At 41.3% G+C, this 14,780-nt stretch overlaps 1 protein-coding gene across 7 annotated transcripts in view; it reads right to left on the bottom strand.

Annotated features, from left to right (window-relative positions):
- The window catches only part of SPOP (speckle type BTB/POZ protein), a 29,727-nt gene that overhangs the window by 14,816 nt on the left and 131 nt on the right, over window positions 1-14,780 (bottom strand). The window contains exons 1-2 of one of the 7 annotated variants that reach the window (XM_075117275.1): window positions 14,324-14,342; window positions 11,329-11,400 (exon numbers count right to left, since the gene is read on the bottom strand). The exons of 1 other annotated variant lie outside the window; for it this stretch is intronic. The gene's annotated coding sequence lies outside the window, so the exon portion shown is untranslated. Of the gene's footprint in view, window positions 1-11,328; window positions 11,401-13,930; window positions 14,299-14,323; window positions 14,343-14,780 lie in introns of those variants that run through there. 5 more of the 7 variants (XM_075117278.1, XM_075117280.1, XM_075117274.1 and 2 more) reach the window with 5 other exon arrangements.

Genomic DNA, 14,780 nt, shown 5'->3' with positions numbered 1-14,780 from the left:
CTATCAACATAATTTGGAGTCTTTATGCGCAGTTGCAGGGCAGGTCTGGATGAGTGCAGGCTCCAGCTGCAGACCAGACCTCTCCCAAGCAAGGCTTGCCCCAGCCTCTGCTCCAGTTTACAGCTCTGTACTTGGGTTTTGAGTTCTATGCACCTTCAGAAAACACCTGGAAATACTGGCACACAGGCATTATCTAACAGTAAAACAGAGTGGGAATTTTTTTTAGGTTTAATTTCCTTTAAAAAAAGCACAAGTGAGCCCATGTAAACACTGAAAGAGATACTGGCTATCAGGAGCCAAGAAATAAGTATTTAACCCTGCAGAGATGCACACTTAACTCGATGGAAATGTATTTCCTGGAGCAAAGCTCAGGGGCAAACAACCAAATCCCTAAATAACACCTGAACTGCGGACAACTAGCACTACTGTCAACACAAGTGCTCTCCCATCAAACTGCTTTACAAACTACTTGCATTTGCAGTTTGTGCTGTGCATGTGGAATGAGGAAGAAAATCAGCATTTTAAAAAGGGACATCAATATGCACTTTAGGTACTTGCTGCAGGTCTTATTACATTAAACTTAAAATTACCACAATTCCTCCAAAGAAATTCAATTAAACCGCTCTGTGTCATTCAAATTAAGCCAAAATTAGCAGACACTGGTTTTGAATACTTCCCTAACTGCCCTTCCATGGGCAACATTCTGTCTTGCCTCCGAGGACACTTCACCCTCTCCAGTCACAAGTCTTTGGGGGACAGATAAAACCTGAAATTCCAGTGCAAGCAGCAAGAAACACCTCCTCCTCTCCATGGCTGGGGAAGGGATGCCTTTTTGCAGATTTTAGTGTATGGGCAAGAGAGACCCAAGCTTCTTCCTTCCCCTTGGGGTTCACAGTTCTCAATTGCTCAACTCCACCCAGGCTGTTACATTGTTCTGTTCACAGCTATTTTTAATCTACATTGTTCTAGTGATCTGTTTTATAGCACAGGCACAAACGACAGGGACACAAACTCCTGAGAGGAAAATAAGCAGCCAGGGAAAGGATGACGTTTCTCCAGCTCACCTCCACACTGACAGCAACCTGTCTGCACACCAAGCAATAAGATGCTGAGCCTAATGAAAAGGTTTGACCAGAAGAAAGCACAACGAATAAATAAAACACAAGAATGGGATGTGAAATTAGATTTTGTTTTTGTTAAAACTGCAGTTAGTTTCAGTGATTTCAGTTTTTAACTAACGTCTTTTTACTCAAAACTACTCACAACATGGAAGTATTCAGGTCCCTTTTAAACTACTTCCTTACGCAGAGTGAGAAATAATACAACCTTTATTTAAGAAGCATTAGAGGGATGAAGAAGTGACACCATAACTTAGCTTAAAATAACTTTTGAATTCTCTGAAACAACGACGCTATGGCCCTCCATACATCTCCTCATATACCTATGGTGTAGCCCATCACTGCGAGACACCCTAAAGCTCCACATGAATGGCCGGAGGGCCAGCAGCAGTGCCCATCAGCACCTTCCCCATGTCTCTGCGAGGCCACAGCGCTGTTCTCCCTGCCCGGCCTCAGACTAAACACAAGGAACAGACCCCAAACAGTCTGGGCAAGGTACCAATTTCCACATAAGGTATTTATCAACAATAAGTGGTTTTCTATAAGACAACTTCTACTTTCAGGTAAACTGAAGCGATCAGATCAGGTATCTCCACACACACATTCAAGAAGTGGTTTAACAGCAAAGGTAATCACACAGTTAAAAGGCTCCAGTGGGTCCTTCTTGAAGACAAACTGGTAAATTTAGTGGCAACACCTCCCTTTACAGCATGAAAACGAGGGACTAATGAGGAGGGAAAGAGGAGACAACAACTTTTTACCGTACAATGGCACATTCATCAAGCCTGTTGGAACAGGCCGAGAAGTTGAAGGGTTTCCTGGATGGAGGGCAGAGGTTAGTCCTAAATCCCCGTACCTTTCACTGGTCTCCCAGGAGCAAACTCCAGAAGACTGCAGCCGTCAACCATATAATTAGGGAAGGAAATAGATAATCGTGTGATGCAAAAATTGAAACTTTAACAGCTACTTTCTGTATTTCAACAGGATTTTAAAATGTACCTAAATATTACCTCCATCTTACATACACAGAGCAGTTTTAGAAAGCTTCTGCAGTCTAAAGGCAAGACAAATGTACGAGCTTGAGATACACAGGGCTATTTAATTTCCTCTGAGTAACTGTCACTTTTATATCTTATATCCTTTCCTCCCAGATGGCTTGGATAGGCAGGTGGTAATAAAAGTTATGACAATGTGCTAATAGAATTGCTGCATGCCAGCGCGTCATTCGTTATGCTTTTAAAATGGCCCAAAGGGGACAAAGGTTCTAGATTTTAAAGATTTTCTAGTATTTGGAAAATACTTTCAGGCTAATTTGTCAAAGCTTTCTCCGGATGCTTTGCGAGGCAGTTAAATACAGTTTAAAAAATATGAGGCAGTTAAATACAGTTAAAAAAATATGTTAATCTCCAACATACCCCTTACTCAATACAGCAATCAACCATCAAATACTTGTCATCAAATGACATCACTGATCCTTTCACTGCTGTAGCAAATCATAATGCGAATAAATAGGTAATATCCATCACTGCCTTTTGCAAAAATTACCAGTAAGGACACACTTGCTGCTTGCCCTGCTCAGCAAGCACACGAGCAGGGGAAGTACATAAAAGGTCACTGAAATATATCCTTGAACATGTGCCATAGAAACTGCCGTGTGTTCCTCCACCTTCAAATACTGATTCGCTCTTCTGGAATGGACCGATATTAAATGCATTTTAAAAGGAACCACAGCTTGCTTAAGGGAAAGTTAAGTTTCCAAAATCAGCAGGGCACCCCCGGCGTTTATTTGCTCACAAACACTTAATACTTCACCAGTTCACACTTCTTCACTAACAGTGCTGGCACCTCTGAACTAGGAGTGAATTAAAAAGCGCTGCAGGCAGAGGTTTTAGGAAAACATTTTGTAAACAGTTTGGATATCAAAATTCTTTCTGGCCAGGAGAGGCAGGGACAAACTTGAAGGTACAGGCATAAATATCAAGTCACAGGAAACAAAATACAAAATATTCTCTGCGAGCCCATGTACAGTCTGAGTGTCTCTTACTCCCTTGGATGTAAGAAACCCTTGCCTCTGGACATCGGTAGAGTTAAGAAAAAGACTAATTCTCACCTCATTCACAACCACTTCCAGATGAAGACATTTTATCTAAGAACCAGAGCCAGACCAGACCTTTCTGAAGCACAGGAAATGTTCCTTTGCCACTCTGTCCTCATAATTACCTCCTGACTTAGCAGCTGTACCAAGACATCTCAGCTCAAAACTTCATCTAGTGTAGGAATCAACAGTCAAAAACTATTCTGTGAGCAGCAGAGACTTCACCTGAGAGAGGTGGGGAATATCAACTCAACAAATAATTCTAGAAGAGGCCTCAAAATTACTAGACTTTTGCTAAACAGCCTGTCAATTTTCCTTCTTCTCAAGATAAACCAACTACCTTTTAAGAAACCAGTAGTTTACACCAGAAATTTCCAAGCATATTTGGTTTTGGTAACCTTTATTCAGCAAAAGATAACTTACAGAAGTCTATAAAAGAAGTGTACTTTTAATTAAGCGTTTTAAAAACTGGGGTGATTGCTTCTTGGATCAGCAATGTATCAAAGACTATCCAAGAACAGCACAAAGCGCAGAGAGAAAAAGCGGGACAAAGATAATTGGAACAATAAAACAAGGGGATGAGATGCGGAAGCACAGGAAAAGACCATTATCTTCCTGCATTCTTCAAAGCCTTGGAAAGGACAATAGGTCTGAATTCACTGCTGTAACGAAAGAAAAAGAAGAAGAGAGAAAAAAAAGGACAAGTTAACTGGAAGAGCAAAGTGGGAGGCAATGATATCTAACTACGGATGAGTAAAATCAATAAGTTTTCAGATTTTAATGTCCACACTAAAAAGGGCGTTATACCACTCTTCCTACTTGGCCTACCACAGAAGAAAGCAGAAGAAAGCAATGATGGGCAAAGCGTCCACGTCACCTGTGCTAAGGACTGCCAAGCACAGGCACTGACTGCGATGTCTCTGGTGTGGCAGGAAACCTGTCTAGCTACAAATGCAGCTGAACGTCAGGCACAATGAATTCCAGAGGTTACACAAAGTTGCCTAATTATTAACACAGTGGTGTAGAAGAGACTGCACCAAGGTAGCAAACAACCTGTGCCAATAAAAATAGACTAAGATTAGAAATCAACACTTATGAAAGATGAAAGTGACCCATACCAAAAAGCTACCTCTTGAAAGGAAGCCTGGTTTACACAAGGGAAAGGCTTATCTTTCTGGAACAAAGAAATGTGAACAGTTTTACAACAAGAAGTTAATCAGCACCTGCAAAAAACCCAAACTATAAAGGAGTAATGTGAATGGGATATGTACAGGCTTAGCTGTACCTGAATTAGAGGGAAGAATAACTTATGATAAAAAAGTGGTCAGTGAATTAAGCTTGAACACCTTCTAAAAACCAGGAGCATGTGCATTACACCTTCCTCTGCCTTATGGGCTCTTAAATCCAAAAAAAAGATCTTACTTGTCCTGTACCCTGTTGAGCACCACAAAAACTGCTGAGCTCAAAATGACACACGGAGTTTCATTTACAATCTTCAGTCATAAGGGAACAGACTGGAAAATCAACACAATCATAGCAGAGAGATAAAAGGAATGACCTGGCATCCAGCGGAAGACGCATACCAGGCTAAAGGACCTACAACTTCTCATTTGGGAGACAGAAACAAGAGATAACCTGGTTTCCTTAATACACAGTGCAAATGATCTTGCTCAACAGCTGAGAGTGCCCTTGCTTCTCTCTTGATTCCACGGCACTAGGTAGCACTCCTAATCCTAATTCACTTTATAAATTGTCCCCATTACACCATCAGCAGCATTCAGGAACTTGGATGGGTACTTTTTTCTTATTACACCCCAAAGTTGCTGAGTACATTACAGAAGGCCAAATTCCTGAGGTCACAACAGGGCCCTCTGGACACTGCATAAAAGGAAGACTTTAAATAAAGGCAGACACATACACCTTAATCCAATTTATTTCAGAAGACTCATTATCAAGTCAGAACATGCAGAATTACTTTTTTTTTTTTGAGATGACAGATCATGCAAAAATAAGGAGGAGTTACCTAGAAAAAGAAATTTCAGCAGTTTAGAAGAGGGAGATAGAATTATCTCAAAACACACTGAAACTGGCAGTCCACTAGAATTCAGAAACTAAAATTCCACTTTGAGAAATATTCCAAAACTAATGGGTTTCTTATCCATTCTTAGAATGTTTTTATTTTATTCCCCTTTAAACCAATTCTCCAGTTATAAAACAGGAGAAAAAAAACCAAGGGCTTGGTCACCTACAAAAATCATTATTTGTATGAAACTACTAAGGGATGGGACAATTGTCAGTGAAACATCAGCAGGAGAATTAGAAGTTTCACACATATTTAGTAAGAAAAGAGACACCATCATTCTTTAACTGTAGGCCATCTACCATCCCATCCCCCTCCTCCCCGAGTATCACCAGATAAAACAGCAAACAGCTAAAACTAAACCAAGGAAAGAGAGAGGAAGTCAGTGGTAAGAAGCAGCCGAGAGTTCTCTAAATAACCTTCTGCTGTTATAAACAAATCCTCCGCTGAAATTTTCTGCTCTTCAGTCATTAAGTCAAGTCGTATTTTTGACATTTTTCTAAGACTGCTTCATGCCGGTGTTTGAACAGATGCAGAGAATTGTCTCCCCTTTAATCACATCCAACCCCAACTATAAATTACCCAAAGTATATTAGAATTACATCCACACCAGTAAATATAAAAAGTAATCAAATTCTTAGAAGCAAACAAAACTATTTTTTTTATTTTAGAGTAACTGTTGCATTTAAGTCACCAATCCTGTTTCACCAGATGTTTGCCTCTTCTTTAACTCTTTCTACTTCCATCTTTAGTCGAGATGCCTAAATCTGAAATCTTCACAACTTTTTCCTCAGAAGTCAATCTTCCTCATAATTTTTTAGTTCAGATCATAAGCATGTTAAAAAGAAATAAATCTCTTATTTCTTCCAAATTCTCCTTTTCACCTCTTTTCTCTTCCCTCCTGCCAACCCATTCCTGCTCATTTCTCTCCTCTCACAAGGAAAAATGTTATTTGAACACCCCAGCTCAAGTCTTACAGAAACAATCAGCCTGAGCAGACTTCTGTCTTCAATAAGAAACCTGATCTCATTTTTCAAAGGAAGGGTTTTGTTATTGCCCATGAACTCTTTTATTTCAGATTCTCCCTCATAGGCAAATCGTAAATAGTATTTTACAGCTTCAGTTTCTACTTGTAGGGTAAATTGTTACCTGTCACTTTTCCAGTAACTCAGTTGCCTTTTTAGCAATTTTTTTGGTTTTTTTAAGCAAAATATTTGCACTTTCATAGCATGTAAGTCATCTTCCAAATTAAAAGATAAAGCCATGAAAACTACTCTTTCCCAGTAAACTTCCTCACACGCCAGGGAAGCCTCTCACTCTGAAAGCAGGCTGGCAGCAGTAGGGTTTTTTCTCCCCGCTGTAGATTGTTCTTCTCTTTTAAGAGTGACACACTGCTAGAAACACCTCACACCTCTAAAATCCCAACAGATTCCCGGGGAGTTGAAAATAACTGGAAGAAAATGCCTAAGTGGTTTAATGTCTAAACAGAGAACAAGAAAAAAAACCTGAAAATTAAGCAGGGCTGCATTTTTCAATCTACTGAGCTGAGACCGGGTACCAAACACTGCTAAAGCACTCAAATGGGATTGCAGATCTGACCTCTAGCAAACCACCAAGACTATAATCGCCTCTGCAGCCTTTTATTTATATCAACTTTCCAGTAATACAAACATCTGGTAGTCCTCACATAACATTCTCCAGTTGCCATCTTGTGTTAATATTTCTAAGAGCTTATCAAAACCAACTTGATCTAAAATACAGTTTCTGCCATTATTATTCTGGAAATTAAGCTTTCAAATAATCAATTTAGAGTTTACCATGTACGGTCAAAACTACACATCAAACTATTGGATTCTTTCACCTATTTGCAATTGCAGCGTGACTTCAAAATAGTTATGAGAATTATTTTAACCTGCTAAATGTAAAGATCATGTGATCGCCAAATAAAGGCACTCTTAGCGCTAGCATGCAAATCTGGGTTTTTGGAAGAGCATGAAAACGAATCAACCACTTGCTTCATTCCAACAGAAAACTCACTCCAGGGCTTAATTCCTAACAGATAATAAATAGCAATGACAAGCACTTGAAAAGACTCCTGTTTGCAGCCCATCCTACCAGGCAATGCTTCTCCAACGCTTGTGGTTTTATAGGCAGGTATCATAGAATCGTTAAGGTTGGAAAAGACCCTTAAGATCATCGAGTCCAACCGCTAACCCAGCACTGCCAAGTCCACCACTAAACCATATCCTCAAGCACCACGTCTACCCTTCTTTTAAATACCTCCAGGGGTGGAGACTCCACCACCTCCCTGGGCAGCCTGTTCCAATGTTTGACAACCCTTTCGGTGAATAAGTTTTTCCTAATATCCAACCTAAACTTCCCATGGCGCAGCTTGAGGCCATTTCCTCTCATCCTACTGCTTGTTACTAGGGAGAAGAGACCGACCCCCACCTCACTACAACCTTCCTTCAAGCAGTTGCAGAGAGTGATAAAGTCTCCCCTCAGCCTCCTCTTCTCCAGGGTAGCAACTCCAGCCCCCTCAGCCGCTCCTCATAAGACTCGTTCTCTAGACCCTTCACCAACTTTGTTGCCCTTCTTTGGACTAGAGTCCTTAATTTTCAGTTATTTTGTTTAGTCTTTTCTCTGACCATATCAGACATCAACATGCAATGGAACAAGGAGTGGAAGGAGATGGGAACCAAATTCCAACCGACTTCCACTTCCAAACCATCTATACTTTCCTCAAAAGTCAGCAGCTGTGTTATCTGTAAAACATATCACACTGGCTTCAATAAGGTGTGATGGTTTAGTTAGCATAATTTTAATAATCTTACATTAACATTAAAAAAAAATAAAATCACATCTTACCATAGATCATGCTCTGAAAATAACACAATTACGGCATTTGCCTACACCCATATTTCAATATCCTAGCCATTCAAGACCAAGATTATTGAACTAGTAAGACAAAGAGCCAAGGAAAATTCTGATAGCTTAGATATTCTGTATTTCATATGTTTTTAGTCAGTAAGGAAAAAGACTGGGCCAGATGCATTATTATATGTCTACTTATATCAGTGACACTTCAGAAGCAGGGCAGCAAGGTACATTCTTTTCACTGCTTTTGGCATTAATGTTGTAACTTGTGTTAAATGTGAAAAAAAAATCCCAAAGAAAGTATCTTGGACACAGGGAGCCGATTGGCTGCATTTTAATTGTACATTGTAAGCTGTTGTTGGCATTAGCCATTTATTGAATCTTCAAAAAAAACCAGAGGGAAATGTGAAAGGACATGAAAATACGTTCCCAGGAGATACCTGCATTTATCTCCCTTTCTACACCAACAAGCCACCTCCATAAACTGCGTCCAGCCTCCAAGAAGAAACCAGTTCTTGTTGCTTTTGTTTTGCTGCTACCCCTCCTGTTCTTATAAAACCACTCCAAAGTCTTCCTACTATTTTCCCCATCAATAGTAAAACTCAATAAGCTACTGGGCAATATCATCTGAAGAGAAATACCAATTATCTGCTAGTCAAGAACCAACTCTAAATCACACGAGTTATAAATTGTTACTACCAAGTCACACTAGGACTTTTATCACACTTGCAGGTTTGGTAAAGTTGGGACCAACCTAAAGCAAGGATGTCACAGAGCATTTCCAGGACACTGCTGAATATAATCTACTGTAATACTCGTGCTTGCCTTCCCTGATTAAAATTATATTATATAAAATTTAAACGACAGTCATTTCACCGTAATATTACTTGCTAGAAAGCAGAGGTCTGTCAGGAAGAACACAACACACGTGACGGCAATTTTCGAAACTTCTGGACGGAAAAACCTACACCCTGTCCTTCTCTCTGGGAACAAAAATGAACAAAATCATAAGCAACAGGAAATCTTAAGAAAATCATCTGTCTCTCAACTGCAGTAAGTGAAATACTGTTCTCAGAATTTCATTTACTGCCCACAACTGCTTCTATGAAACTAATCAAACTGATACATGTGGTTTTTAAGCACAACTTATTGAGGTTGCACACTTCTACAAAAAAAGCAGCTTAGGAAATGAAATCACCAATATAGTGGTGTCATTTAACATGATTTTGAAATTACAAAGACCTGTAAGGTCAGGATACCCAGCCTACAACAGCCTGCCTTCTGTGCATCCAAGGAAAGTACTGTACGGTGTCTTCACCGTAAGATAATGGATTCTTGGGGGGTGCGGGAGGGATATGACAACATTCTTTAACAGTCAATGTAGTTAATCTGTAGGTATGACTCTAGCCATGTTAACTGAAAACTTTTCCATCAGTGCAGTCAGCGTCTGTTCTAGCCTCTTTATGCAGCAACACTTGGGAGGCAGCCAGGCAGCTTCTCTGCATTGCTATACAGCAGCTCCAGACGACTTCGTGTATTTGTCTCCACCTGCTCTCCAGTCTCACTGCTGTAAGCACGTCTCTAAAACCAGGATTGTCATCTGAGCTTTTTTCAGCCACAAAGGCAAATCTACTATTTTAAATAAAAAACAAAAATGAAAAAGGATTTCTATTCAAGAGAAGGTAAGTGAGGCCTCACTAGCTTTAAAATCTAAGCTGAAGAAATAAAACTTAACAATCTTGGCTAGTCTCCCACTAGTAAACCACTGCTATTAAAGAAAAGTTGCTCTATACAATTATGATCTGATTTATGATTCATTGAACAAATTTCTGCAGCGATGAGCAAAGAATGTGGGCAGAACAGTAACTAAAGGCACACTTAATAAAAAAAAATACACATATCTTTAAATTAAAGTCCCTCTTCAGCTGATCAAGTCCCAGAAGCAAACTTCTACTTCTTGTTTGGCTCTAAGATCAGTAAGGTTTTCTAGACCATCTCCTCTGCCAGTGCAATTCTGCTTAAGTATCAGTTCTTGTCACAGCCCTAACGGAGATATTCACATGTTATACTCATTCTGGAGACAGCTGTTTATGGGTAGGTATGAGGACTCAGACTTCATGGAAAGGAGGAAAAAAACCTGAACAAATACACATGGCTGTTTGAGTCCCACAAATCATTTTGTGAACCTCTGCAAGTACCGTTCCTGAATATTTGTAGGTAAAAAAGTATAATTCTTTAAGTTCTGTTTGCCATCAGAAGATACTGTTTCTATTTTTAGAACATCACATCAGTCTTTTCAGATTGATGCTAAATAGATGTCACAGGCATGTCTGATATCACTCATAGGAAAGCGTTCCAACTGTGCCTCTATTAACTCAAGGTGGCATGTGAACTCCGGAAAACAAGTAGTGATTCAGAGTAACTTAAACTATCAGTCAGCATTTTAAGTATCCTAGTGTCCAACTATACCCTATATAAGTTTACATATCATGGGGCATGAAACGTTTCTGAATATGTAAGAAATATAAGTGTTTAGAGTTCTAAACCTTCCAGTATATTTTCAGAAAAAAAATATTACTGAGCTTATGAGATTCCTAAATATTTTAAATGCTTAAAGATTAGCATATTTTCACATTAATATATGCGAGTCTTAAAGGTGTGCACAAAGGCGTCCTTTTTTTCTGGAAAATTATTTCTGTTATCAGAAGTTGGACCAATTTTTAAAAAGCATTAACATTACTGTATATGATTCACAGCCCAAGTATTACGTCAGACCCAATTTAAAATGCACAACATACAAGCTATATTTCTAGCAAAAACCGTTTTTAAAGTCCACAGTCACACAATACGACCTATTGAATAAGACCTACTACACAGGTGAAGAAAAGCTGAACTGAGATCTCAGTATGAAAATTTTAATACTATTTTCCCTAGTCAGTGCATCAAAAGTCCCCAGTATCCTACTGGGTTCTACTATAGCAGTGGCCAAAACAGTATCTTCCAGTTACGAATCTAGTGTTGGAGTGTTTAATCCCTCCCATGGTCCTGACTTTTTATAAACTCTACGGATGTCTAAAAATCCATGGAGTTGTGCGCCCAGCTACGCCTCACAGAACACAAGGGTGCAACTCCTGCCTGTAGCCAAAGAATTTACTCACAGTATAAAAATGAACTCCCAAGTCTTTTCCGGGCATTTGCTACAGAGTCAGTGGTTCTGCATCTTTTTGGTCCTAAAAATGTGGAGAAAACAAACAAACAAAAAACCCACAAATTACATTTCATGTGTGATACATATTGACTTGAATTCTCAGCTATGAATATGAGCAAAGACAAAGAGACTTCCAGAATTACTCAACCTCTTCGTTCCAGAACACTGCTGCAGAGTTCCATAAAGGGACACTTAACAACGTGAAACCAAGGAAAGAAGTTCTGATGTATTTACCGTTACAGTTTCTGAAAAACAACAGCTTCTTTGCCTCCTCAAGGGTACGAATATTTTAATCTCATGCTAGTTTCCTGTACCATCATGTGTTTCTAGACCTTGGGACACATACTTTATTTAAGAGGCTTCTCAAGTACAAAGTACAAGACAGAATGCAGTAGCAGCTTATCGACTGGAAATCGAGGAGCAACACTCTCAATAAAGGCTTTTTGGTTGGGGGTTTTTTGTTTCTTTGGTTTTCTAATTAAAAAAAAAAAAAAAACCAACACATTTTATTGTGTTTCCCTTCTGTGCTGAGTAGGAAAGACCAGCAGTCAGAGGTTGGAGGAATACAGCAAGATCTTACGTAATACTCCAATTGTGCAGAAAATCGAGCCAAAGCTGGGAGGAGAGAAGGAATTTTACAAGATTACAGTGGGTATTTGCAAGCGTGGAACTATGAATGCAATCAATAACACATCAGTAGCTCCTGATCATACAGAAATAGACATCTTTCCCAGCTTAAGCGCAATTTTGCAGAAATAATGTCCAGGAGGAAATGAAGCAGATGATTTCAAGTTTAAAGATCCACAGTGAGCCAGGCAGTGGAATGGCAAGCCCCACGAGTAAAACGCTGAACAGAAGGGTGTGCCAAGAATAAAGCTGGTAAGTCCCTCTTATTGTAAACTGGATTGGTATCTAGAAAAATCACACAGGGCAACAAACAGTTCACAGTACATACCTAACACTAGGTCGGTCTAGAGCTGCAGTTCAGAGATTAACCCTAAATCTACCCCCCACTGTTCAAGCTGGCTCAGTGGAAACTAACTGAGAGAAGGCTCCGGTGAACTGTATTGTTTTTAAACATTTATCAAGTATAATCAATCTAATACTATTGCCAGTACTGGTACCTTCCCTCTGTTAAAACATTAGCAAATGTTAACAATTACACAAGAAATAGGGGGTGTTTTTAAGCACTCCACTGTGACCTGTTCCATCAGCGATGGTACTGCTCACTGAGACCATGTGTCAAACCCCGTCCATTTTAACTCCTTCCCTGATCTGTGCCTACGTGCAAATCCTGGAGGGTTTGGGGCGGAAACACAATTAGTGTTATTATAATAGTGGTAACTATACTCAAGTAAATCAGGATATCAGATTTGACAGTAGTTTCTATGATCTTATGGTAGGTACAGTTCTGTATTGCTGTCCTCTGCTGATGCAGTGACAGGATGACAGTTTGCGATGTACTACTGCTATCATGTTGTCTTGATCTTGATACACATCCATGAGAAAGTACCATTAAGAAAAAAAAATCTGTTTTCTTCGGGTCACACAGAAACAAGTGACATAATGAAGCCAAATCATTCTGGGCATCTGGTTAGAAAATGTCACTGAAAAAGAAGGAAGCCAGTTATATGTTTTACTTAACTAATTTAGGGTTTTTTTATGACCAAAGAGTTCTATTTTATAAGGCATAAATGTTAGTGAAATTCTTCACTTTTATAGGGCTTCATACCAAGCCACCTCAGATATAATGATTTAGAACTCTAAAGGCAAAGGGAAAAAAAAATAGGGAATCACAAGAAAGGATCCCTTTTCATTATGCCACGATGATGCTCTACAATCACAAACGTAAACACATCTAATGATGCTGAGTTACAGAAAAATGACCGCAAATAACACTACATTCCATGTTTTTCTCCCCCCAAAAAAACTCCTGTCAGAAAAAGACAATTCCATTTCACAGGCAACTTTGCAAATACTATGAGAATAATATTTTACTCTTATAACCCCATCTATCACTAATCAAGACAATGTTTGCTACAAGCATTAGCACTCTACTATCGAACCGTATTAGTGACACGTTTAACTGAGAAATTGAATTTTTTGCTTTTCCCTGCTGCATGATGATGCACCATTTCCTTTAAACACCACTACAGGCCTGAGACATAGCTAAGAAATACCAGTAGTGATCCCAGACACCATGGGGTCTAATTCACAGGAAGACCAAGTTCCCTCCTGATTTAGAAACGTGCCTCACAGTGCTCAGTGGCGAAGCTACAACCTGTCATCCCTTACTTGGTCTTACTCTTAGTCACCTCGGTTTTTCCACTCCAGCCCGTATTTCCTTTCTCCCACTCGTGTTGCCTTACTCAGTTCCTGGCACCCCACTGAACCCCTGCCCCCGCCCGGGGATCTCGAGGAACCGCCTGACCCGGCCTCCCCCCAACTTTTCCCGCACCTCTCCCCCCATCAGGCCCTGCTCCCCTCCTCTCCCCAGCCGAGCCACCCACCCCTCTTCTCTCAACTCCTGCCCCCTTCCCCACAGCTCTTACCTCCTGGCCCTACGAGTGACTCCCACCGCCGCAGGAAGCCCTGCTCCGAAGCAGGCCGGGACGCCCTGAAGCCCTAAACCAAGCAGGTGCGGCGGGTGGGGATGGCGCCCCGGACTCTGCCCTCCACTCCGCAGCCAGCCCCCCTAGGAGAACACCAGCAGCTGGAGCTCACTATTTGGCAGCATGTCTTCCTCCTCCGATTCCCCCCAAGCAGTGGCACAGGCTCATTATTCCGCAGGTCCCCGCAGCAGCCGTCTGCGCAGGCGCGGAGTTGACGAACAAGCAGGATATGGCTGTTCCCAGCGCTCTCCTCCCGGCCGCGCATGCGCAGCGCACCGACAGCGCCTCCTCCCCAGCGCCCCCCCCCCACTCACGACCACCGCACACGCGCACATTCGCCCAGCACAAGACCCAAACTCCTGCCTCGGGCTTCCTCCTGCGCATGCGGCCTCTGCCGCCAGGCCAGCTTCCACGCATGTGCTACCGCATTCGACCACGCCCCCGCCCCTCCCCTGCGCATGCGCACCGGTCCCGCCCTCCTGCTTCGCCTCCCGGCGGCTCAAATTCTGGCAGCGCGGTGGAGCATGCGCTGTGTGCCATGGGGTCCCCTAAAGTGTAATAGCTCAGTATTTGGCAAGGATCTACTCCTGTCGCAGTGCCATTTAAACAGCCGGCGGAGGAGGGGGGGCAGGCCCGTGCGGAGTCTCTCACTTCCTAGTCATGCGTCAGGGCCGCCGCAGAAACAGAGGAGAGCTACCCCAAATACACCTCACAGAGACAAGCGGTGGTGGGGATGACGACACTACCTTCCCCCCATCCCTGTGGAGGTTTCCAGTCCTCGCCCGATTCC

This window comes from Phalacrocorax aristotelis, chromosome 23 (assembly GCF_949628215.1).
Source record: "Phalacrocorax aristotelis chromosome 23, bGulAri2.1, whole genome shotgun sequence".
In the NCBI taxonomy this organism is placed as follows: Eukaryota; Metazoa; Chordata; class Aves; order Suliformes; family Phalacrocoracidae; genus Phalacrocorax; species Phalacrocorax aristotelis.
Note: the sequence above shows the minus strand (reverse complement) of the source record. Positions and strands in the feature narration are given on the sequence as shown.